Source organism: Bos grunniens, chromosome 3 (genome assembly GCF_055505025.1).
Source record: "Bos grunniens cultivar Pamir isolate PY7600 chromosome 3, Bosgru_T2T1.0, whole genome shotgun sequence".
In the NCBI taxonomy this organism is placed as follows: domain Eukaryota; kingdom Metazoa; phylum Chordata; class Mammalia; order Artiodactyla; family Bovidae; genus Bos; species Bos grunniens.
Window position 1 is genome coordinate 42705365 of NC_141167.1, and position 24915 is coordinate 42730279.

A 24915-nucleotide genomic window follows, 5' to 3' on the forward strand; every position below is an offset into this window, starting at 1 on the left:
GGCTTTGAAGCACTTCAATTCTTTGATAGTCATTTTGATACTGAGTTAGTTTATTAAGCTGACTTTCATCATTGAGGCTTTCTCTCCAAGCCAGATCAGAAAGAGAGAAGTATTAAGAGACCTCGCTGTTGACAGAGTTTGACCTCTCAGTGTTCCATTCTTTCCTACAAATGTTTCCATAAAAACCTCTTCTGCCCTCTCTGAATTTTATTACCTGACATTCGTTAACTAGACACCCGTGCACGCCTCCAGCTACATAGCTCTCTCTGCCTACCTGCAGGTGCCAAAACTGTCAGTGTTCTCTGGATTTTTCTCATTTCTGATGGTGGCACGTGTTCCTGTTCTAGTCTTCTTGATTCTTAGGACTCTGGTATGCTTTTCTCAGTATTCATAGCAGACAATTGCACAGGCTTGGCAGTCACATCAGACCTGGATTCAGATCCTGCTTCTGCAACTTATGTGTGCCTTCGGGCAAGCTTGAGCTTCAGGGGGTTTTGGATGTCTTTATTTTTTCAGGTTTTACTCTACCAAAAATTCATAAGATTGTCAACAAGTATTTATTCAGGTTCAAAATATTGTGCTCGGTACTAAGTGTCTATGGTGAGCAAACATCAGACCTTCTGGAGTTTACAGTATAGTAACAAAGACATAAAATTAATACAGATGATGAAATGATTCCAGGTGAGCAAAATGCTATGAAGGAAGCACTGAATGGGGTTCTGACAGAGCCATTTATTCATATATTTTTATTGAAATATAGTTGATTTACAATGTTACGTTAGTTTCTGTTATATAGCAAAGTGATTCATATATATATATATATAAATGCTTATATATATATATACTTTTACATTATGGTTTATTTCAGTATATTAAATATCTTAGTCAAAGTTTGTCAAGTAAAGTAACGAGCTCTATCCTTCAATGCGCTAACTTGAAGTGGGTTGCCATTAAGACAGAAGATACCAGAAAGCTCTAGAAAAGAAATCCACATTAAATACTTTGTGCAATATAGTAAGACCTTGCTATTTACCTACTTTATATGTAGTGGTTTGTATCTGCTAATCTCAAACTCTTTATCTATCCTTCCCTGATCCCCTTTCCAATTTGGTAACCATAAGTAAGTTTGTTTTCCACGTCACAGAACTTTTCAGATATGGGTCCTAACCTGGTAAGGTGGGGTGAGTCAAAGCTGGGGGTGAGTCAAAGTCGTTGCAAGCATTAAATGACACTGCATGAAAAATATTTCCTATGACCTTTGCATTCAATCGGTCATAGTTGCTATTGTTATATTATCATTGTTATTGTCATTGTTAATACCACATGCATTCCATGACCACATGTATATATCCTTCATTCAGTGAGCTTTCCCAGAAGTTGCTACAGGGTGCTCCGAAAATGTCTATCGATTGTGTTCTCAGGGATTTGCCTGAAACTGCTCTGTGTCTGTGCTCCCTGATCCCTGCCAGTTTACCTACTTTTTACCTAATGACCTTTCTGAATAGTTTCTCAGACTAGCCACTTTGAGTTCCAGCCATGCCTTGACACTCCCAGATTCCTTAGAAGGCTCCTGATCTCCTGATCTTATTGCTTTATCTCCTGAATGAATGCCAACCAAATCCCAACATGACAAGTGCCTTGTTGCTAGGCAGTTCCAGAAGGGAAGATGAACATTTTAGATTTTCCAAAAGAAAAGGAGAATGCCCGCCTCTCTGTTTAAGCCCTTTTGAAGAGCCCGTGGCTACATTCACTTGACACCGTAAGCACCTGTTCTGGCCGAATTAAAAGCCTGAGGGAATATTTCTTCCCGTTGATATCCAGTAAGTCTTTCTTATTCATCACTGTCTTAGAGCTAACACCATAAATCAAATCCTCAGAGTTTTTCATTTCTTCATTTTTAAAGGCTGTGAAACTGGTTTAACTTTTTAAATTGTCAGTGCCTGTGTTATACATACATCTATGCATGGTAAGTTGTTGATTTTCCCAGCTGATGAGTGAGATGAACAGTTTTTTATAGCCATCAGCTCTGAATCACCTCTTCTTCTGAAGTTGTCCATAACTGACTTTCTTTCTCCCTTCCTTTCTTCCTATTCCCTAATTAGAGCTTATAGAAAGATAGCTGCCCTAGAACAATCCTAGATCTCCAGATGTTGTATACTAAGAAAGATTGAGAATGACATTATCCCTGAAATATTTCACAATTGCTCTTAACAAGTAAGTACTGCTGTAACTACTGCCCTCCCCAGGAGGAGGCAATGTTCGGGTAGAGTTCAGATTTACCAATGTATTTAAAGCTAGCTACCATTTCTTGAGCCCCTGCTATATTCCACAAACTTTTCTTAAATTCTTTATAAGCATTTTTCTCATTTAATCTTCACAATCATTCTCTGAGTTTGATACTATGATAATTATTCCCATTATAAGAAAAGAAAACCGAGAGTAAGAGAGTTTGTTGTTATTGCTAAGTCATGGCTGACTGTTTTACCACCCCATGGACTATAGCCCACCAGGCTCCTATGTCCATCGAATTTCCCAGGCAAGAATACTAGAGTGAGTTGCTATTTCCTTCTCCAGAGGATCTTCCCAACCCAGGAATCAAGCCTACGTCTTCTGCATTGGCAGGTGGATTCTTTACCCCTGAGCCACCAGGGAAGCCCATTAAGAGAGTTTATGACTTGCCTAAATATTTAGGACTTGAACACCAATCTGACTCTCAAACTTAGTAATACTGTCTTTCAAATTTTTAACCTTTGAGAAATTATATCCAACATATTGCCACATCAAGAAAAACAGTGATATCATCACCACAACTGATGGGTAACTGTTACAATTACAGCATGCTTACCTATTTCTTCTCACCAGGTAGATGGTAAATTTGAGATTACTGTCCAATTTCTCTATATGCTATAAAACATCCATAATACCTCACATAAAATTTTCTGGGTAATAAAAATAAGTAGATGATTGTAGAGGTAAGAAAAAAAAAAAACTATGTCCAGGAGGTATTTGTTCTGATTCTTTTTAATCAAATTGGTTTCCAGTTTCTCACATTTTACATTATAGTTTTCTATGGCATTGTATGATAAAGCAAACTAATAAACTGCACTGGACATTTCAGAGAAATTTGCAATACCTTTTCAGTACTTAAAGCACTTTTCCTATGCTAGAATCAGAAATCTATTTCCCCCTCTGCTTAACAATCCGTTGGGCACATCATAGAATTTTTATTTTATAGCATTTTTAGAGGCAATTCAATCACCAGTTCACTTTTGTTTGATATAAGATATAAAGTCATTCTGACTGTGTGGTTTGAAAAGGTTGTAGTTCCCAATTCCACATTAATAACTTTACTGTTGTTAATACTTAACACTGCTTTTGATTTTAATATTCCTAACAGATTTCTCAGTCCTCAATAACTATAATAAAATGCATATTTTAGAAATGTGTAAAAATTTGCAGATCTTCTCCAAGCTTATTTATAAACCCAAAATAGGGCATTTATGCTATTTATTCTGCAGTAAATACAAATACAGCCCTAGGTATTGCTTTTTAACCTATGTGCTGTGTTTCTTGTCCTCTTTACAAGTTCTTTAGTCAGCAGGAAAAACAACAGTGTAGTTGAACTCACTATATAAGGCAAATGCTCCTGAAGCATGCAATGGTCTGAAGGTATAGGTTCTCTGGGGGTAAAATTGGCCACAATCACTGGAGACTGGTAGTGATGATATTCATTATTATTGCTATGTATAATTCATCAGTGTGCAGGGCTCTGAGTGACTGGCTGAATAAATGGTAGATCACCTGTTTCTCGCTATAACTCTATGAGGGTTATTCTTTTCTTTTTAATTGATGTATCGGAGAAGGCAGTGGCACCCCACTCCAGTACTCTTGCCTGGAAAATCCCATGGATGGAGGAGCCTGGTGGGCTGCAGTCCATGGGGCCACGAAGAGTCGGACACGACTGAGCGACTTCACTTTCACTTTCACGCATTGGAGAAGGAAATGGCAACCCACTCCAGTGTTCTTGCCTGGAGAATCCCAGGGACGGGGGAGCCTGGTGGGCTGCCGTCTATGGGGTCGCACAGAGTCAGACACGACTGAAGCGACGTAGCAGCAGCAGCAGCGTAGTTGGTTTATAATATTGTGTTAGTTTCAAATCAGTTCAGTTCAGTTGGTCAGTCATGTCTGACTCTTTGTAACTCCATGAACTGCAGCGTACTAGGCTTCTCTGTCCATCACCAACTCCCGGAGCTTGCTCAAACTCATGTCCATTGAGTCAGTGATGCCATCCAACCATTTCATCTGTTGTCCCCTTCTCCTCCTGCCTTCAGTCTTTCCTAGCATCAGGGTCTTTTCCAATGAGTCAGTTCTTCGCATCAGCTGGCCAAAGTATTGGAGCTTCAACATCACTCCTTCCAATGAATATTAAGACTGACTTCCTTTTGGGTTGACTAGTTTGATCTCCTTGCAGTCCAAGGGACTCTCAAGAGTCTTCTCCAACACCACAGTTCAAAAGCATCAGTTCTTTGGCACTCAGCTTTCTTTATCCATACATGACTACTGGAAAAACCATTGCTTTGACTAGACAGACCTTTGTTGGCAAAGTAGTGTCTCTGCTTTTTAATATGATGTCTAGGTTTATCATAGCTTTTCTTCCAAGGAGTAAGCATCTTTTAATTTCATGGCTGCAGGCACCATCTGCAGTGATTTTGGAGCCCCAAAAAATAAAGTCTGACACTGTTTCTATTGTTTCCCCAACTATTTACCATGAAGTGATGGGACCAGATGCCATGATCCTAGTTTTTTGAATGTTGAGTTTTAAGCCAACTTTTTCACTCTCCTCTTTCACTTTCATCAAGAGGTTCTTTAGTTCTTCTTCACTTTCTGCCATAAGGGTGGTGTCATCTGCATATCTGAGGTTATTGATATTTCTCTCAGCAATCTTGATTCCAGCTTGTACTTCATCCAGTCCGGCATTTTGCATGACATACTCTGCATATAAGTTAAATAAACAGGGTAACAATATACAGCCTTGACATACTCCTTTCCTTTCAGGTGTACAGCAAAATGATTCAGTTATATATGTATATGTATTTTCCAGATAATTCAGTTAGAGGTTATTGAATATAGGTCCCTGTGCTATACAGTAAATACCTGTTGCTTATCTCTTTTATACACAGTAGTGTGTATCTGTGTAATAAATCTAATTTACCCCTCTTCCCCCACTTCTCCTTTGGTAACCATAAGCTTGTTTTTGTTGTGATTCTGTTTCTGTTTTGTAAATAAATCAATTTGTATTGTTTTTTGCAACTTTATTTATTTTTAAATTGAAGGTAATTGCTTTATAGAATTTTGTTGTTTCCCATGAAATATCAACAAGAATCATCCATAGGTACTTCTTCCTGAACTTCCCTCCTATCTCCCTCCCCATCTCACCCTTCTAGATTATTATAGAACCCCTGTTTGAATTCCCTGAGTAATACAGCAAATTCCCATTGGCTATCTATTTTATGTATGGTATTGTAAGTTTCCATGTTACCTCTCGTGATACATCTTACCCTCTCCCTCCTCCCCTACCCCCTCCTCCGTGTCCATAGGTCTGTTCTCTATGTTTCTTCATTGCTGTCCTGCAAATAAATTTGTCAGTACCATCTTTCTAAATTCCATATATGTGCATCAGTTTTTATATTTATATTTCTGACTTACTTCACTCTATATAATAGGCTCTAGGTTCATCCATCTCATTAGAACTGACTCAAATGTGTTCCTTTTTATGGTTGAGTAATATTCCACCATATATATGTACCACAGCTTCTTTATCCATTCATCTGCTGATTGACATCTAGGTTGCTTACATGTTCTAGCTGTTGGAAACAGTGCTGCAATGAACACTGGGGTACATGTGTCCTTTTCAATTTTGGTTTCCCCAGGGTATATGCTAGGAGGGGAATTGCTGGGTGACATGGTGGTTTTATTCCTAGTTTTTTAAGGAATCTCTGTACTGTCTTCCATAGTGGCTGTATCAATTTACATTCCCACCAGCAATGAAAGAGGGTTCCTTTTTCATCACACCCTCTCCAGCATTTATTGTTTGTAGACTTTTTGATGATGGCTATTTTGACTGGTATTAGGTAGTATCTCATAGTTTTGATTTGCATTTCTCTAATAATGAGCAATGTTGAGCATCTTTTCATGTGTTTGTTAGCCATCTATATGTCTTCTTTGGAGAAATGTATGTTTGGTCTTTTTCCCACTTTTTGATTGAGTTGTTTGTTTTTCTGGTATTGAGTTGTATGAGCTGCTTGTATATTTTGGAAATTAATTCCTTGTCAGTTGTTTCCTATGCTATTATTTTCTCCAGTTCTGAGGGTCGTCTTTTCACTTTGTTTGTAGTTTCCTTTGCTTTGAAAAAGCTTTGAAGTGTAATTAAAAGCCTTTTTATTTTTTACTTTTATTTCCATTACTCTAGGAGGTGGGTCACAGAAGATCTTGCTTTGATTTATGTCTAGTGTTTTGCCTACGTTTTCCTCTAACAGTTTTATAGTTTCTGGTCTTACATTTAGGTCTTTAATCCATTTTGAGCTTATCTTTGTATATGGCACTAGAAAGTGTTCTAATTTCATCCTTTTGTATGTAGCTGTTCAGTTTCCCAGCACAACTTATTGAAGAGGCTGTCTTTGCCCCATTGTATATTTTGGCCTCCTTTGTCAAAAACAGCATACCCATAGGTGTGTGGGTTTATCTCTGGGCTCTCTAATTTGTTCTGTTGGTCTATATTTCTGTTTTTGTGCCAGTACCATACTGTCTTGATGACTGAAGGTTGATTCCTCCAGCTCCATTTCTCTTTCTCAAGACTGCTTTGGCTATTTGACGTCTTTTATGTTTCTATATGAATTGTGAAATTTTTTGTTCTAGTTCTGTGAAAAATGCCATTGGTAATTTGATAGGGATTGTGTTGAATCTGTAGATTGCATTCTGTACTACCAAAATTGATACCAATATTGATTCTTCCTCCCCAGGAACATGGAATATTTCTCCATCTGTTTATGTCATCTTTGATTTCTTTCATCAGTGTCTTATAATTTTCCATATATAGTTTTTTTGTCTCCTCAGGTAGGTTTTTTCCCCTATATATTTTATTTTTATTGCAATGCTGAATGGGACTGATTCCTTAATTTCTCTTTCTGTTTTTTCATTGTTAGTATATAGGAATGCAAGTGATTTCTGTGTATTAACCTTGTATGCTGAGACTTTGCTGAATTCACTGATTAGTTCTGGTAATTTTCTGATAGTTTCTTTTGGGTTTTCTTTGTATAGTAACATGTCATCTGCAAACAGTAATAGTATCATGTCATCTACAAGTAGTCATTTGTATTGTTTTTTTTATGATTCCACATATAAGTGATATTATATAACAGTTTGTCTTTCTCTGTCTGACTTCACTTAGTATAACCTTTTGGTCCATCCACGTTGCTACAAAATACATTATATATTTATATATCCACTATATATTATAAATATATATATATTTATAATATATGCATTATATATAATATGCATATTATATAATATGCATATTATGTATATTATACACACACACACACACACACACACATCTCCTTAAGCCAATGCTCTGTTGATGGGCACGAGGGTTGTTTCATGTCTTGGCCGTTTTAGATAGTGCTGCTATGAACATTGGGGTATATGTATCTTTTAGAATTAGAGTTTTCATCTTTTTCAGATATACGCCCAGGAGTGAGATTGCTGGATCATATGGCAGCTTTATTTTTTAGTTTTTTAAGGAACCTCCATACTCTTTTACATAGTGGCCGCACCAGTTTCCACTCAGTGAGGGTTATTCTTAATCACACTTGATAAACAAGGGAAATGAGGTCAAAAGTCACACGCATTACTAGGAAATGGCAGAGCAGACTGGGACGGCTGAGCCCAGATCCTATCATCTCTGTTTAATGAGTGCCATTGTGGGCTTATCGGAGGAAGTTGGGTCGGTGAAGCTTTTGTCCATTGTCAAAAGCAGTCAAAGACTTCACCTGGGCCCTCTTTATCACCACTCATCACCCTACCTGAGATCTTGAATGTGCCTGTTTTGCTGGCTACATGTTTTAATGAGTCTTCATTGACTCCATCAAGCTTAGCAACATAATTTCCAGAGCTGCGCTCTGCCTGGCTGCTCCACGTGGCCCATCTTTGCTGCTCTGGGTGCTGTTTCACACTATTCCACTGCTCCCTCTTCCCTCCTCCTTCCTTCCTGTGCTCTCTTACCTGGTTGGCATCTTTTGCTGCTTCCCATGTTCCTGTTCTGTGGTCTCTGCCCTTCCTGCTCCCCTCCTGCAGTCAAGTTCGATAAGACAGAAGCCTTTCAGGGTTGGCTTCTGGGCTTCAAATCCTGCCCCCTTTACTTACAAGTTCTGAAATCTCAGCTAATTAATTCTCTATGCCTCTGTTTTCTGTTTTCTCAGACTTCAAAATCAACATTGCAATACTGATACCTATCTCATAGAGTTATTATGAGGAATAAATGAGCTAATATATATATAGAAAGTGCTTAGTTTAGTACCTGGCACATAGCAATCACTTGCCTAATAAAATTTTTTATACATTTTTACAATGGTGAGTAATTTATATCAAGAAATCTCATCCTTTGGTTGAGAGATAAATGACTTTAGCCATTGTAAGGAAAACCCTTCCCCCCAGAGAGGAAACAAGTTATCCCTTTAAGGTGCTTCCCATTCCTTCAAGTTCTCCTTGGCCACAAAGAGCCTTGGCTGACTGCCACAGGGACTAATACAGCAGCCAAGTTTTGTTTTTCTCTTAACTCTTGCTATTCCTGTCTTACCATATGCCTTCCATATTTCCAGTGCAGGGATGGGGGGTGTTGGCAATAGCTCCATGGTCTGGGTCTTGTGGTCTTAGGAGGTTGGGAAGAAAACTGAGGGAACAATGGCTTTCTGTTCACTTGCTCACAACAGTCATGCGTTAGAGCACATATGATAACTTCGTGTGCAGGTCAGGAGGGGTAAGTGTCAAAATTCAAAAGATGCTCAGAACCAGCTCTGCCTAGCACTTTTCATTAAGCATTTTGTGTGAAGCCTCCTCTAACAGATGGTATTATTTTTTCCATTTTAAAAATAAGATCATCAAGTGAGGCCAAGAGAAGTTAAATAATTTGGTTCAGATCTACATGATGTGATTCCAGTGTCTGTACTCTTAACCACCTCACTGTCTTTCTCCTTTCACTTTGCTGCACACCCTCCTTGACACACTACCCTCCCTGTCTTCGGTTTCCTCATCCATAAATGACTGGGCGTTTCCTCCAGCTCTGACATTCTGGCAGTCTAGGTTGGCATCTGGGTTTTGACATACTATTGCTGGTGGTCCCCCTCTTGAGTGTCCATCTGGATGTGTATGGACTGGCTTTGTTTGCTCATTGCTGGCTGGTTTATGCTGCACCTGTCTTGTGATTTGGTCTCTTAATCAGATGAGAGAGTCCTTTACCGTGTTTCCCATACCAACCAAACACCCTTTGGTCTATTACCATCAAGTAAATCCTTTAAGGAATGCAAGAGGGCTTCAGGAATTCTCTTCTGGTAGTTCCTGAATATGTGTTGCCTTGGTCCATGAGTTCATACAATTTCAGAAGAAAAGATGCTCTGCAGAGTCTAATCAAGGTTGAAGTAAAGTATAGTAGAGTGAAAGCCCAACAGCTGTTGAGCTCTATTTAGTTATACATCATTTGCTTTGTTTTTCACAATCTTGTGAGTTAGGTAATTGCTCCAAGGCTCAGGCAGAATGAGGCCTCACAACTTGTGAGAGAGTTTGAATTGGAGTCTGCTTTATGTGACCTTTCTTTTGGTGTAATAGTAGAAAGAGGCGCTGGATTGGAAATTTCATTCCATCTCTGCTACTAATTTTTCATGTGCTGCTTTGATTCAGAAACTCTTCATTGATAAAATCAATCTATAAAACTGACTATTTTGAAACTAAGTAATCTAAAGAGATTCTGTACTTTGAGCCATGTTAATGCTTTATTCATCTCAACTGGTTAGGAGTCAGACATGGAATTGCCTTTAATTCTTCTCTCTCCCTTATCTCAAGGTTCAATTACCAAGTACCATCAATTCTTTCCTTAAAATGCCTCTCTGTAGTCTTCCTTACTATTTCTGTCACCCACTAGTATAAACTGGACCTTATTTCACCTCTGGAATCCTGAAATAGATTGTAAGCTGTCCATATTCCCAGGCTCTATCCAGTTTTCCTCCCCGTTCTTCTTGTGTGCCACATACATACTTGCTTACTTCTTGCCCTTGTTTGAAACCTCAATTGTTCTTTTTGTTATCACTATGGTATCAAGTTCTCTGGGCTTCTATAAGCAGAAACCGCTCCAAATAAGCTTTCTGTTCCTCCATGTCCACCATCTTTATCTTATCTCAAAACCTTTGTTAAGACTATTTTTTGTAACTTCCTTCTTTGAATTCTTCCAAGTCCTTCAAAGTCCAGCCGAAGTATAGAAAGCAAGCCCTGTACCTCTTGTTCATCAGGAAGAATGTATCCTGAGCACAAGCATAGGCCAGGCACATAAGGAGAACTTGGTAAGTGTTAATTGAATTAGTATCAATATATGACTCCCTTCCACAAAGGATCCTTGACTACTATATCTTACATTCTTGTCAGGATTCTTTAAACCCCAATGGTACTAATTTATAGGTTTGTGATCTTAGGGTCAGAGAGTTGCTTTGTTTCCAAATACTTAAGGAAAAATGAAATCAAAGAAGGGTTTTAGATTGGCAAAATTTGTCCCTAGTCACCTTTCTTCCAGGTGGGAAAAGACAGAATCTCTTCCTGTGTGTCAGGCCCTATTCTGAGCAATGTTTTGCTCACTGAATCATTACGTTAATGTTGTGAATCAGGTGCTGTATTGTGGTTGTTTAGTCGCTAAGTCAGTGCTTTATTACTCTCAACTTATCGATGGTGAAAATTGAAGTCCTCAGAGAGGTTAAGTTAATTTGCCTAAGATAAGAAAGCTAGAACATGGTTCAACCTGGATTCAAACCCAGGGGTGACAGAGTGTGCAGTTGTCAGCATTTTACTCTGCTAATCCTCACACCATTGCAAAACATAGGAAAATATTGAATATATCATCAGACTAACTCCAAGAATAAAAACATACAATCTCCTAAGGCAGATTCTACAATCAATGAAGCACAATATGATCTTATTAGGTATGGAAGGCCCTTTAAGTTCAGCTCTTGTTTATTCATCATCCCCAGTGAGATGTTCTCCTAGCTATTTATAAATAGATACATCCTTGTGTTTGGGCATTAAATGATAGCAACCTTGCCCTAGCTCAAGCTCCTCTTTTTCCTTTTAAGGATTTTCTCTGGCCCTCTGAAAATGTGCCATGGCTAACGGCAGGATGTGCCTTCTTTAAGGAAGCTCTACTTCCTAGAGTTTCTCTGGCATGCTGTTCTAGGAAGCTCTGCAATGCAAGCTTCTGATCCTCTGAATAAAAATGAAGAGGGCATTTGTATTTCCCACTGGTTGAGTTGGCTCAACCTGATGTAGGTTCACATTCACAAAAGCACAGACAGGCTTGTTTCCAGGCTTGCAATGGAGATGGAGGAAGGCAGGCTGTGTGCCCAGCTTCCTTGTAAAGCATGGTATTGGATATGTGTCACTGGTACCCTTTAAAATCAAGGCTCCAGAGCTTTCCCTCCCCCACCACAAGTCACAGGATAGTTTATCCAAGATGCCCTACTTCTGATGCCAACTGGACCCTATTCAAATGAGTATGCAGATCAGAAATTGTTTTCTAAATGGTGAATGCATCCATCATGGATAAAATGATCTGAAATAAGATGTCTCAAATTTTCCCCCTATTGGATTTTCAAGCTTAATATTTATGCTCTACTTGAAAGTTTTTCCCTCAGAGAAGCTTAATTATGTGAATTTCAGTTATTTAAAGAATGTCAACCTGGTTAAATCACGTTTTTGGAGTCCATGCTTGACAAACAATAGTAGTAGTATTTTGATATTTACAAGTTTAGCATTCAGATTTCCAGTATTCATACCATGCATTTTAGATTCACAGTAAGGAGTGATTTGAAGGTCCTATGGTCTGACTATGAAACACCCAGGTATGAATTCAGAAGTTTAAGTGAGGGTCAATTATAGTATACAGTAAGTTCCCTACATATGAACAAGTTTCATTCCAAGAGTGCATTCATAAGTGCAATTGTTCATAAGTCTAGCAAATTAGCCTAGGTACCCAACTAACAATTGGCTACATAGGACTGTACTGTAATAGATTTATAATACTTTTCATACAAATAATACATAAAAAACAAATGCAAAAAATAAAACATTTTAATCTTACAGTATAGTACCTTGAAAAGTACAGTAGTACAGTACAACAGCTGGCATACTGGGGCATGTTCAGATCTTGGAAAGTTCAGAACTTGAAGGTTTGCATGTAGGGGACTTACTGTATACCTAGCTGTGAATCCAACATCCACATCTCACATGCTCTGTTAGTCTCTGGAGTAGTAATTATAATTTGGGGATTCTCATCCAAATGTTAAGGATAAACTCTACATCTGAACACTACACCTGAAGTGAAATAACTTCAGGCTTTTGTAAAAATGGTTGTCGCATAAGGCTTTTAGAGCTTTCCCACTTCACACTCATAGCCAACATTGCTCATTCATCAACTGCCCTGGCCAGACGCAGCTTGCATCAGAATCCTCCACAAAAGGTTAACTGGCTTTGGTGTTTGAAGATGAGAAAATTGCCCAGCATTGGGATTTGGAAGGTCTAAAACAAAAGCAAAGGAGAAAAGGAAAGATATAAGCATGTGAATGCAGAGTTACAACGAATAGCAAGGAGAGATAAGAAAGCCTTCCTCAGCTATCAATGCAAAGAAATAGAGGAAAACAACAGAATGGGAAAGACTAGAGATCTCGTCAAGAAAATTAGAGATACCAAGGGAACATTTCATGCAAAGATGGGCTCGATAAAGGACAGAAATGGTATGGACCTAACAGAAGCAGAAGATACTAAGAAGAGGTGGCAAGAATACACAGAAGAACTGTACAGAAAAGATCTTCACGACCAAGATAATCACAATGGTATGATCACTCACCTAGAGCCAGACATCCTGGAATGTGAAGTCAAGTGGGCCTTAGAAAGCATTACTATGAACAAAGCTAGTGGAGGTGATGGAATTCCAGTTGAGCTATTTCAAATCCTAAAAGATGATGCTGTGAAAGTGCTGCACTCAATATGCCAGCAAATTTGGAGAACTCAGCAGTGGCCACAGGACTGGAAAAGATCAGTTTTCATTCCAATCCCAAAGAAAGGCAATGCCAAAGAATGCTCAAACTACCACACAATTGCACTCATCTCACATGCTAGTAAAGTAATACTCAAAATTCTCCAAGCCAGGCTTCAGCAGTACGTGAACTGTGAACTTCCAGATGTTCAAGCTGGCTTTAGAAAAGGCAGAGGAACCAGAGATCAAATTGCCAACATCCGCTGGATCATTGAAAAAGCAAGAGAGTTTCAGAAAAACATGTTTCTGCTTTATTGACTATGCCAAAGCCTTTGACTGTGTGGATCACAATAAACTGTGAAAATTCTGAAAGAGATGGGAATACCAGACCACCTGACCTGCCTCTTGAGAAACCTATATGCAGGTCAGGAAGCAACAGTTAGAACTGGACATGGAACAACAGACTGGTTCCAAATAGGAAAAGGAGTACGTCAAGGCTGTATATTGTCACCCTGCTTCTTTAACGTATATGCAGAGTACATCATGAGAAACGCTGGGCTGGAAGAAGCACAAGCTGGAATCAAGATTGCCAGGAAAAATATCAATAACCTCAGATATGCAGATGACACTACCCTTATGGCAGAAAGTGAAGAGGAACTAAAAAGCCTCTTGATGAAAGTGAAAGAAGAGAGTGAAAAAGTTGGCTTAAAGCTCAACATTCAGAAAACGAAGATCATGGCATCTGGTCCCATCACTTCATGGCAAATAGATGAGGAAACAGTGGAAACAGTGACAGACTTTATTTGGGGGGGCTCCAAAATCACTGCAGATGGTGACTACAGCCATGAAATTAAAAGATGCTTACTCCTTGGAAGGAAAGTTATGACCAACCTAGATAGCATATTCAAAAGCAGAGACATTACTTTGCCAACAAAGGTCTGTCTAGTCAAGGCTATGGTTTTTCCAGTGGTCATGTATGGATGTGAAAGTTGGACTGTGAAGAAAGCTGAGCGCTGAAGAATTGATGCTTTTGAACTGTGGTGTTGGAGAAGAGTCTTGAGAGTCCCTTAGACTGCAAGGAGATCCAACCAGTCCATTCTGAAGGTGATCAGCCCTGGGATTTCTTTGGAAGGAATGATGCCAAAGCTGAAACTCCAATACTTTGGCCACCTCATGAGAAGAGTTGACTCACTGGAAAAGACTCTGATGCTGGGAGGGATTGGGGGCAGGAGGAGAAGGGGATGACAGAGGATGAGATGGCTGGATGGCATCACCGACTCGATGGACATGAGTTTGGGTGAACTCCGGGAGTTGGTGATGGACAGGGAGGCCTGGCGTGCTGCGATTCATGGGGTCGCAAAGAGTCAGACAAAAGTGAGCACAAAGTGAGCGCAAAGTGAGCGACTGAACTGAACTGAAAACAAACTGCCTCTTTTTTCTCTTTTTAACATAAAGCCTGACATTAAATGGAATTTCTTCCATTCTCTCCTTGCCAAGCAGTCTCCAAAAACATCAGGAAAATGGATCAGTTTATTTGGTCTGCCCATCTCTGGCAATGAGATTGGGATAAATGTTTTGAGAGGATATAATGAAGAAAGGAATAGTGGGGGCCATATCTCATGAAGGTGAAGAATAAGTAGGTGCACACTGGACAAAATTTCTACATAGGCAAAATGATGTACCTTGTTCCTCAGAAAGTCAACTTGTAGACCACTAAATCAGCCTACTTATTGGCTTCCTTTGAGAAGTTTGCAACAAGGAAAAGTAACTTTTTTTAGAAGGGTAACTTCACTAATTTCGTTACTAATTTACAGAACACACTTAGATTTTATGGGTTGGTGATTCAGTTTCAAGTACTTAACATTTTGGGATTCTTCCATGGCCTCAGATTATAGGTCTATTTTCATGTTAGTTTGCCAACTGGAGTGTGAGCACCATGAAGGTGGAGAATGTCTTTTTTAAAATTTGTATCCAAGAAACTAGCAACGTGCCTTGTTTTTGGTGAGTTTGAATGAAGAAATAAATAGATGATATTTGGAATGAATGCTTTTATCATGGAGTCTTATTCACCATAAGCCAATCTTAGACCTCTTCCAATGACAGTTTCTCTTTTTTGCAAAAGCTTTTCTGAAAGTAAATCCAGACAACTGGATTCATATTCTCTTCTGCCCATTTTTTCCTGAGTGTAGGCCTGGCTTTGTGTCTGTGTAACCTATCCTGTTGCATAAGGCTTAGAAGGGCTCTGCACTTGGCTCAGTGCCTTGCTCTTACTTGCTTAGAATTCTTAATTTTCATGTTGTACCAGGCCCCACAAATGAGGTACCAGATCATGTGCAATGACCAGATTGCAGGTCATTGCAGTGTACCAGGTCATTACAGTTACTAGTGGGCTAGATTAGCAGCTGTAGAATAACCAGTCTTTCCAATTTGGCTTTTCTTGCCCCGAGCTGAATGCACAAGTAATGGCTGAGTTTGTGAAGTGTGGTGCCCTTTGTTGAATGAGAGCCTTCTCTAGCAGCCATCATACCCGGGAAAGGCATTCCTTGCTACCTGGCTGCAGAGGAATGGCACTAGAATCCTGCCATGCAGGCATTGTAATTTGATTTCAAAGAGTAAAAGAGAAAAATCATTAGAGAAAGGGACTTGGAGAAGGATAACAAAGTACACAATTTCCAGGCCCTTCCCTCCCACTAAAGACGAGGAAAAGGGGGAGAAGACTGAGTCTTAAAAGTTTCCCAAGAGATCCCCCGAGGAACCATATTGCTGGGCCCTTTTCTTCCCCTTTTATTCCAGGATTCAAAGATTCTAGGATAATGCTTCAAATTTACCATGCGCTGGAAACACCAACCAATCTTGTTCAAATGTGTGATGTGATGGAGCAGGTCAGGTAGTGGAAAAGCAGTGGGGTTTGACATTCTACATATTTTTTTTTTATATTTCATTTCACTATTTTTTAATTGGATTATAATTGTTTTACAATGTTATGTTTGTTTCTGCTCTACAATGAAGTGAATCAGCTATATGTGCATTTATCCCCTCCCTCTTGGACCTCCCGCCCACATCTCACCCCTCTAGGTCATCACAGAACACCAAGCTGAGCTCCTCGTATTATACGGCAGGTTCTCTTCTCAACATCACTAATTATTAGAGAAATTCCAATCAAAACTACAATGAGGTATCACCTCACACCAGTCAGAATGGCCATCCCCCCAAAATCTACAAGCAATAAATGCTGGAGAGGGTGTGGAGAAAAGGGAACCCTTTTGCCCTGTTGGTGGGAATGTAAATTGATACAGCCACTGTAGAGAGCAGTATGGAGGTTCTTTAAAAAACTGAAAATAGAACTACCGTATGACCTAGCAATCACACTCCTGGGCATATTCCTGGAGGAAATCATAATTCAAAATGGCACATGTGTCCCAATGTTCATTGCAGTACTGTTTACAGTAGCATGGGCATGCAAACAACCTGAATGTCCAACACAGATGAGTGGACATTCTGCATTTCTAATAAGCTCATAGGTTAGGCTGACGCTGCTAGTCCAGGGACCACACTTTGGGGCAGCAAGCTGACAGGTTTGTCATGTTTTAGGTTTTGGGCAGATATTGAATTTCTGTTTCATCCTGACTTACAGTGGAGCTAGCACCCTTCCCTGAAAGCAGTCTGGTTAACGCTGAAACAAGCCTGCACAAGTGTAAGCATGCATGGTGGGGCTTAGAATCCTTAGGGATTCAAATATGGGGGAAGTTTAACTCAAACGCCTTCAATCATGAGGTTTATTATTTTACACAATGGATGGAGCAGAGAGAGTAAAAAACCAAGCTCTAGCCTTTTGCTACCACACCGCCACCATCATGGGGCGCATGCGCGCTCCCGGGAAGGGCCTGTCCCAGTCGGCTCTGCCCTATCGCCGCAGCGTCCCCACCTGGCTGAAGCTCACTTCTGACAACGTGAAGGAGCAGATCTACAAACTGGCCAAGAAGGGCCTGACTCCTTCACAGATCCGTGTGATCCTGAGAGACTCTCATGGTGTTGTGCAAGTACATTTTGTGACAGGCAACAGAATCCTGAGAATTCTTAAGTCCAAAAGACTTGCTCCTGATCTCCCTGAGGATCTCTATCATTTAATTAAGAAAGCTATTGCTGTCCGAAAGCATCTTGAGAGGAACAGAAAGGATAAAGATGCTAAATTACGTCTGATTCTGATTGAGAGCCATATTCACCAGGTGGCTCGATACTACAAGAACAAATGAGTCCTACCCCCCAATTGGAAATACGAGTCATCCACAGCCTCTGCCCTGGTTGCATAAATTTGTGTATTGTACTAAAGTAATAAAATCATTGTTTAACAGGAAAAAAAAAACAGGTACTAGCAGCATACTGTCATCAGGATCTAGGCTTTCTTTCCTCCATATTGCTATCCTCAGAACTGGAAAATGACTATGACTGTAACAAGCATTAGCTTTGGATAAGACAATGTCCAGAGGCAGAGGGAGCCATCTCTAGGGTGTCTCTGTTTAGAACTCAGATACATTTCCCAGAAGCCCCAAGCAAATGTCTCATGTTTCATGTCTTGGGTCTATCCCTAACACAGTGGTTTAGCCAGGGGAATGAGACAACTGTGATCAGATTAGCTTAATGAGGGTAATCAGGGTCCACTTGCTGGAGCCAGAGAGGCGGGGGTTAGAGTCCCCTGAATCACATGGATATGTGGAGGAGGGGATATCTGAAATAAGTCCAGGTAGTGTCAGGAAGAGAAAGTGTGCTATGACCAGGGAGGCGGGGGGCTAGGTACTGGGCTAGGAACCAACCAAGTGTCTACTCACACACACTTCCCAACAAAAGGCCTTCATTTCAAGAAGGGCAGTATCCCATCTCATCACGGGTGTGCAGCTTGGAAGTCTGGAGGGCCAAATGATCTTTTCCTTCGCTGGATTAGCCATTGCTGAAGCTGACCTTGAAAATGTTTGGTTTGATTTTAGGAAAATCATTTGAACTTCAGTCTTTGATTGGGCAGCTGATGGTTGATGCTTAATTACAGTGTGGGATAGGAATAAATGTGTGACTACAAAATAAGTACCAGATTGATTATGTGGTTGGCTTCATTTGATTGAAACGTTAAATGTTTTTCAGACTCATAAGTCTCATGAATAAGGTCATCTTTGTAGCTCATACATCTACACAGATAGAGGAAACTCTGGCATCTAACACTTTGCTGATCCAGTTGTTGAAACGTTAACAATTTTTGCTAGTATTCTTTGGTATAGTTCTGTTTAGACAGTAGATGCATTTTATAGTAAACAATGGAAAAACAACCAGACTTCCTGACAACATTCCTGGAAGACCTAGTGAACTGCCATTTTGGCATTCCAGTGAGCTGCCAAAAGCTACTTTTAAAGTGTTTCAGAAGTATTTTGAGAGAATTTATTCCTTGATACAGAGTCCTATAGTTAGATTATGCATTCAATGAACCTACTGCCCCCATTTATTTAACAATGCTACTAAAAAAGTTAACAGGCAGGACAACATGGAAGGTAAAAACACAGACTCTTAAGTCTAATTGCCTGAGTTTAAATCTTAGTTAAGCCGCTAGCTAGCTGTGTGACCTTAGGCAAGTTACTTAACCTCTTTATGCTTCAGTTTCCTCATCTGTGAATTGAGGATAAGAAGAGTATCTATAGTTCTTGTCTGTTGTGAATATTAAATGGACATATATAGAACAGAGCTTGGTTTTGAGTAAACAGTTTGTAACTATTAACATATTTGCATGTTTATATATGCCTCCCATGGGGCAGGCCCTTTATCTCTAATCCTCAAAACAATCCTGAAAGATTTTGGAGTACTGCAAATACCAGTGGCTAACATTAGTTCAGCACCTACTATGATTATGCACCAGGCATTGTTTGGGGTACCAAGCAGGTATCATCTCACTGAAGCCTCACAATAACTCACAGGAACAATTTCCCCCATATTATAGATGAGGAAACAGATGTGAAACTGCTCAGAGAAATCAATTAGGAAAAAAAAAACACTTTGTGCTTTTTAGATGTGGAAAGCTGGCCCCAGGGAATAGCCAAGGAGCATCATTAGAAAAGAGAGAGAACTGAATTGCTCTATAAAAGGAAGTTGGAAAAAATTCAAATATCCAGGAATTGCCCAGGAAAGGACTTTGAAAGGACTGTAGTGAGCTATGATCTGCAATAGACTGAGGAGCTGAGGAACAATGAAGAAATCTGACAGAAGGAAGATTCTCTGTGATAATAATGACTTGTGATTTTTAAGAGTAGAAATATTTAAAATTCAATTTTAAGTAAGCTGCATGTATGCTAAGTCACTTCAGTCATGTCCGACTCTGTGCAACCTTATGGGCTATAGGCCATGGACCATGGACTCTGTCCATCAGGTTCTCCAGGCAAGAATATTAGACTGGATTGCTGTGTCCTTCTCCAGAGGATCTTCCCAACCCAGGGATCAAACCTGCCTCTCTTTTTAAATCTCCTGCATTAGCGTGTGTGTGTGTGTGTTTTAACCACTAGTAGCACCTGGGAAACCCCTTTAAGTAACCCACTTAGTAATAATATAACCTTTCCATTATTACTCTCTATTTGTTGTTGTTAGAATCTATTATCCACTACTCTTTAATATGTAATATTTAGGGGACATTGAGGGGGAAGCAGACATTGTCCTGAAATATCAGCATGAAGTACAGAGGAAATAAAAATGAGTTAGAAAAGGAAAAGCACATCAAGAATTTGATTTTACACTAGACCATCTGAACAAGATGTGCCTAAAACGATTATGCCCCACCCAGTAAACCTTGAAGGTACTGAGGAGCCAGTCAGTAAGAGTATCGTCATCTGCAGGGTTGGGGCTTAAGAGGTTTCTACTTCAATACTGAGAAGTGTTCCAGAGGCCAGGCGACTTGGGGCTGTCCATTTGGCTGAGTCCTGGGTTATTTGGAGGAACATTCTATGTTGTAGCAAGAAGAGACCTTAGTTAAACATACCTAGTCCAGAATCTTCCTTTGACAGATTTGAAAACCAACATCAGAGAAAAAAAAGTGACTTGCCCAATTCCAAACAAAGAGAAACAGAGGAAAGACCAGGAGGACCAGATCTCCTGAGTGGGAGCCTGCGGGCAGTCCTTTCTGCTGCTGCATCTTTCATAAGAGAGGGTTCTGTGCTTTTAGGATGCTTTGGGAAAGTCCTAATGGCTTAGAACTCTCCAGCAGGCCGATTGGCTTAGCATCTGGGAAATTCTGAATCACATCAGATGGAATGTTTTGTTTACTTCCTCCCCACAGTACTAAAAGGGAGAAAGCGTTCTTTTTTTTCTTCTTCAGCTAATTTGCTGGAAGCAGTAAATAATTTCCCAGTTCATCTGGTCTCCTTTGCAACCAGTGTCTTCCTGTGGCCATCTACTTGCCAGTTTCCGAGAAGGATTATCATCTGGAATATTTTGCTTCTTTTCAGAACTTAGCAAAGAAAAGCAAAAAGTTCTCTACCTAACTCTTCTCTTAGTAAACCTGCCATGCCTACTACTAGTGGCAAATTGTAACACCGAAGTCCCACCTAGGGCAGTCAGTTCAGCCAGGAATGGATGTGCATTCAGATTGTTCAGCCACGCTGTTAAACCAGGACTGTTAACAATCATCTAGTTCAATGTGTCAGAGGCGCTTTTTAACTCAAACTAAAGTCAACATGCAGTAAATTAAAAAAAACAATAAAACTAGAGTTTCCCCAGTTGAAGTTAGGGGTTGAGAACATTTTAATCTCCTCTTTGCACTGGAGTAGCAGTCCCTGAAACAGGTCCCTAAAAAAGCAATTCAATAGCTATTACTAAACTTGTCCAACTTATTCACTTTACCCACAGTGACACTCATGTTTCAGAGTGACCTTCCCAAAGTCCAGTGGTTAATGAATAGCATGCCTGGAATTGAACTCAGTCTATTGACTGTCCTGTAACTCACTTAAGTTGATAAATGCCCTTTTGACTTCTTTCTCACCTGGAACCTGGAAATAAGATCTCCTGGGAAGCAGAGAGTGATGCGATGGGGCTGGATAGGCGCTATGCCTCTGTGTGCTATGCACAGGGAAAATTCAGTGTGAGGAAGCTATGGTTGAACCTGACTGATCTAAACTTAGTGCATACAAACATGCAAAGAAAGCACACAGAAATTTATTTAGTATTCTCAAGAGACTTGAGATTTCTATGTCATCTGCCATTTTCTCTTTACAAGGGTGCAAATATGGTCCCAGAATAGTTTGAAATTATGCATATAGAAAAGCATACTGCAGCAGTTATTCTTTTTGTAAAAATGGGATGGCAGGAGATATTTACCAGGCATGCAAGGGATCAAATGCTAAAAGTCACACAGTGGGCTAGCTAGCTGCAGGACCTTAGGCCCACACTTCACCACACTGTTTCAGTCACCTCCCTCACAAGAGAGGAACAAGAGAGAAGTGAGATACTATACATTGAGCCCTTGGCACAGTGCCTGGTACAGTAAGATGCACTACTATTAATTATTATTATTACTATTTAACTAGCTTAGTAATAGCACTTCTTAGAATAGCCCCTTGGGGTTTATAGTTACCCAAGTCCTCATTTTCCAAATGAAGGAACTGAGGTCTGGTGAGTTTAAATGCCTTGCCTGAAGTCACATAGTTAGGAAAGGGACAGAAAATGAGATATAAAACCAGGACAACCTGACTCCAGTGTCCATTTGCTTTCTGCTACAGAGACTCCTGATAAATTTTTATTCGGGTGTAATGTCATAGGGAGAAATGTTCTGGCCAGTGCATAGTTATCTGACATATAATTTGGATACCCTCTTTTTCTTTTTGTGCTGGAAAACTTGAAACCAAATTTATTGCCCAAGTACAATCTGTCTAATTAACTCTGAAAGAATGTATCCCCTTCTATTTACATGGACTCTTGCTTTCTATTTTATTGGTTTTTAGTTTTAAACATACTGTGTTTCTCTTGGGTGTGTCTTTATGGGAACTGCCCAGGTTATTAGAAAAAGGTGAAATGCAAATTTAAATATTTCAGGGCTGTACTAGGTTTCAGGGTATATAAAAAAGATAAACCTAAGTGTCCAGAATCTAGAAACTTCCAGTTAAAATTGAGGACAATAACACACACACATATATAAAGTGAGGTAAGTAAACTCTAAATGAGAGAGTTATGGACAGAAAATACAAAAGAAATCTGAAGAAGGGGAGATATTTCTAAATTGATGGGGGGTGGGGGTTAACAAATCAGAAGGACTTTCTGAAATTCAGGCTCAGAGTTCTAGAACAAAGTGTCAGAGTGGAATCCCAAAGCTGGAAGACTCGTGCTCCTCTGGGAAAGTTAAGTGAATCGTTTACTCACTCAGTTATTCGACACACTTTATTTATCTCTCCTGTGCAAGTCTCTGGGTAATTGCCAGGCAGTGAGTTCAATACATGTGGTCTTTGCCTTTGTAGAATTTCAAGTCTGGTTTGTCATGAAAAACTTTTCGGTTTCTACCATGTTGTAAATTCTAGGAGAAAGCAAAAAGCACTTGCCTGCCAATCCAGATGACTTACAAGATGCAGGTTCAATCCCTGGTCTGGGAAGATCCTCTGGAGGAGTGCACGGCAACCCACTCCGGTATTCTTGCCTGGAGAATCCCATGGACGAAGGAGTGTACGGGGTTATGGTCTATAGGGTCGCAAAGAGTTAGACATGACTGAAATGGCTTAACACATGCAGTCTGAACTTTAAGTGTTCATCCATTTTCCAGCCCATTTTATTAAAAGAGCAAATTTTAGGTATATCATTCTAAGTTGTTATGGCTTCAGTCAGGATCAACCCAGATCAGTCATTACACTGAGTGAAAGAGTAAAAGAAGTAATCATTTTGATGTCTTCCTTTAATTAGGGAAAATGAATCATTCATCTGTAGTATGTTGGAACTTCACAAGCAACTATGTAAATCTTAGGATTTCTTGCCTCAGCTGGCAAAGAATCTGCCTGCAATATAGGAGACCCCGGTTCGATTCCTGGGTTGGGAAGATCCACTGAAGAAGGGACAGATTACCCACTCCAGTATTCCTAGGCTTCCCTGGTGGCTCAGCTGGTAAAGAATCTGCCTGCAATGTGGGAGACCTGGGTTCGATCCCTGCGTTGGGAAGATCTCCTGGAGAAGGGAAAGGCTACCCACTCCAGTATTCTGGCCTGGAGAATTCCATGGACTGTATAGTCACAAAGAGTCAGACCTGACTGAAGTGACTTTCACTTTCATGTAAATCTTATCATTAGAAGGGTGCTAGGCTGATTTCTCTAGTGGTAAGCAACTGATCTCAGCACTCTCTGCCAGCAACTTTGCTATTTGAATCATGAGATGTTGTTAAGATCAATGTGAATTAGTGAACAATTGTTGTCTCTTGGGGCTATCAACTTTCTTAGGGGCTAATTCATACTCTATTCATCATATTGATTTCAGAGACATTGAAATAACAATTGAAAACTTGGAAAGAGGAATTTTTATATTTGCCTCCAAAATATTTTATTTTATCCAACAAGATAAAAAAGACTTTTTCTGGGAGAAGAGTTCTTTCATTCATTTTTGGAGTAATGAGTATTTATTCTACTATGCAGCACAATCTCATTCAGCAGAATGACACCCAGCTAAGAGAAGGGAGACCTCATTTATAGTCCCAGCCACACCACTCAGCGAGCATCAGGTTCTCATTTGTGCGCTGGGGATGGTAGTCACAAGATAATATGAAAGCACAGTACAAAATAGGCAATTTTTTTAGAGTTGTTGTCTTGCTAGAATGCATCTGCTCTTCCTCTAGTATCCAAAATCTCCTCTGGGAGCTAGCCATTCCTCTATATGACATGTGGCACAGACTTAACCAAGCAGAACAAAATGACAATCCTTATAAAAATAAAATCAATAAAACATTTAGATCAGTGATGGGTTGAGTCAGAAATGAATTCTGGGAATTACGTGGGAGCTCCTGACAGTACTCTCTGTTCTCTTGAAGTTAAACCTGAGAGGATGTGCACCTGTAGCTACAGTCTCCAAACAGTGGAGCGTGAGAAGAACGTCCCCTCAGAAAATGGGGAATTGAGTGCTCAGGGTCATGGTGCCCTGATGGTGTGGTTCCAGTATGTCTGAAGGCAGTGCCATTCCTGATTTTTCACTAATGTGAACTGATAAGCCCCAAATTTTCACTAAAGTGGTATGAATCAGATTTTATCATTAATAAAAAAGAAGAGATTTAAAAAATAAGCACTGGTTAAACATATGATCCTTTCAGTTATTAAACCATTGAAAAGTAATGATTAATGGTAATAAATGCTACTAATCTGGTAGTAAGGAAGGAATATGATAATACAAACTTTCTTATCTTACTAGGAAGAATATAGATATTTTCAAACATTCAGAACAGAGGAGGTAATACAATTGTCCATTGGTATTCATGGGGGATTGGTTTCAGGCCCTGCTGCAGATACCAAACTCTGCGGATGCTCAAGTCCCATAGCTGGCCTTCCATATCCAGGTGTTCTGCATCTGTGAATTCAACCAACTACGGGTTGTAAATATAGTACTAAATGATCCTGCAGTTTGTTGAATCCACACATGTGCAA

The 24915-nt window shown here is 39.8% G+C and overlaps 1 protein-coding gene and 1 pseudogene across 8 annotated transcripts in view; both read left to right on the forward strand.

Moving 5' to 3' along the window:
• The window catches only part of SGIP1 (SH3GL interacting endocytic adaptor 1), a 230873-nt gene that overhangs the window by 16362 nt on the left and 189596 nt on the right, over nt 1-24915 (forward strand). The window lies entirely within an intron of this gene.
• On the forward strand, nt 15523-20027 carry LOC147375552 (small ribosomal subunit protein uS15 pseudogene; annotated as a pseudogene). Its single transcript, XR_015160219.1, has one exon. The product of XR_015160219.1 is annotated as a small ribosomal subunit protein uS15 pseudogene (transcript).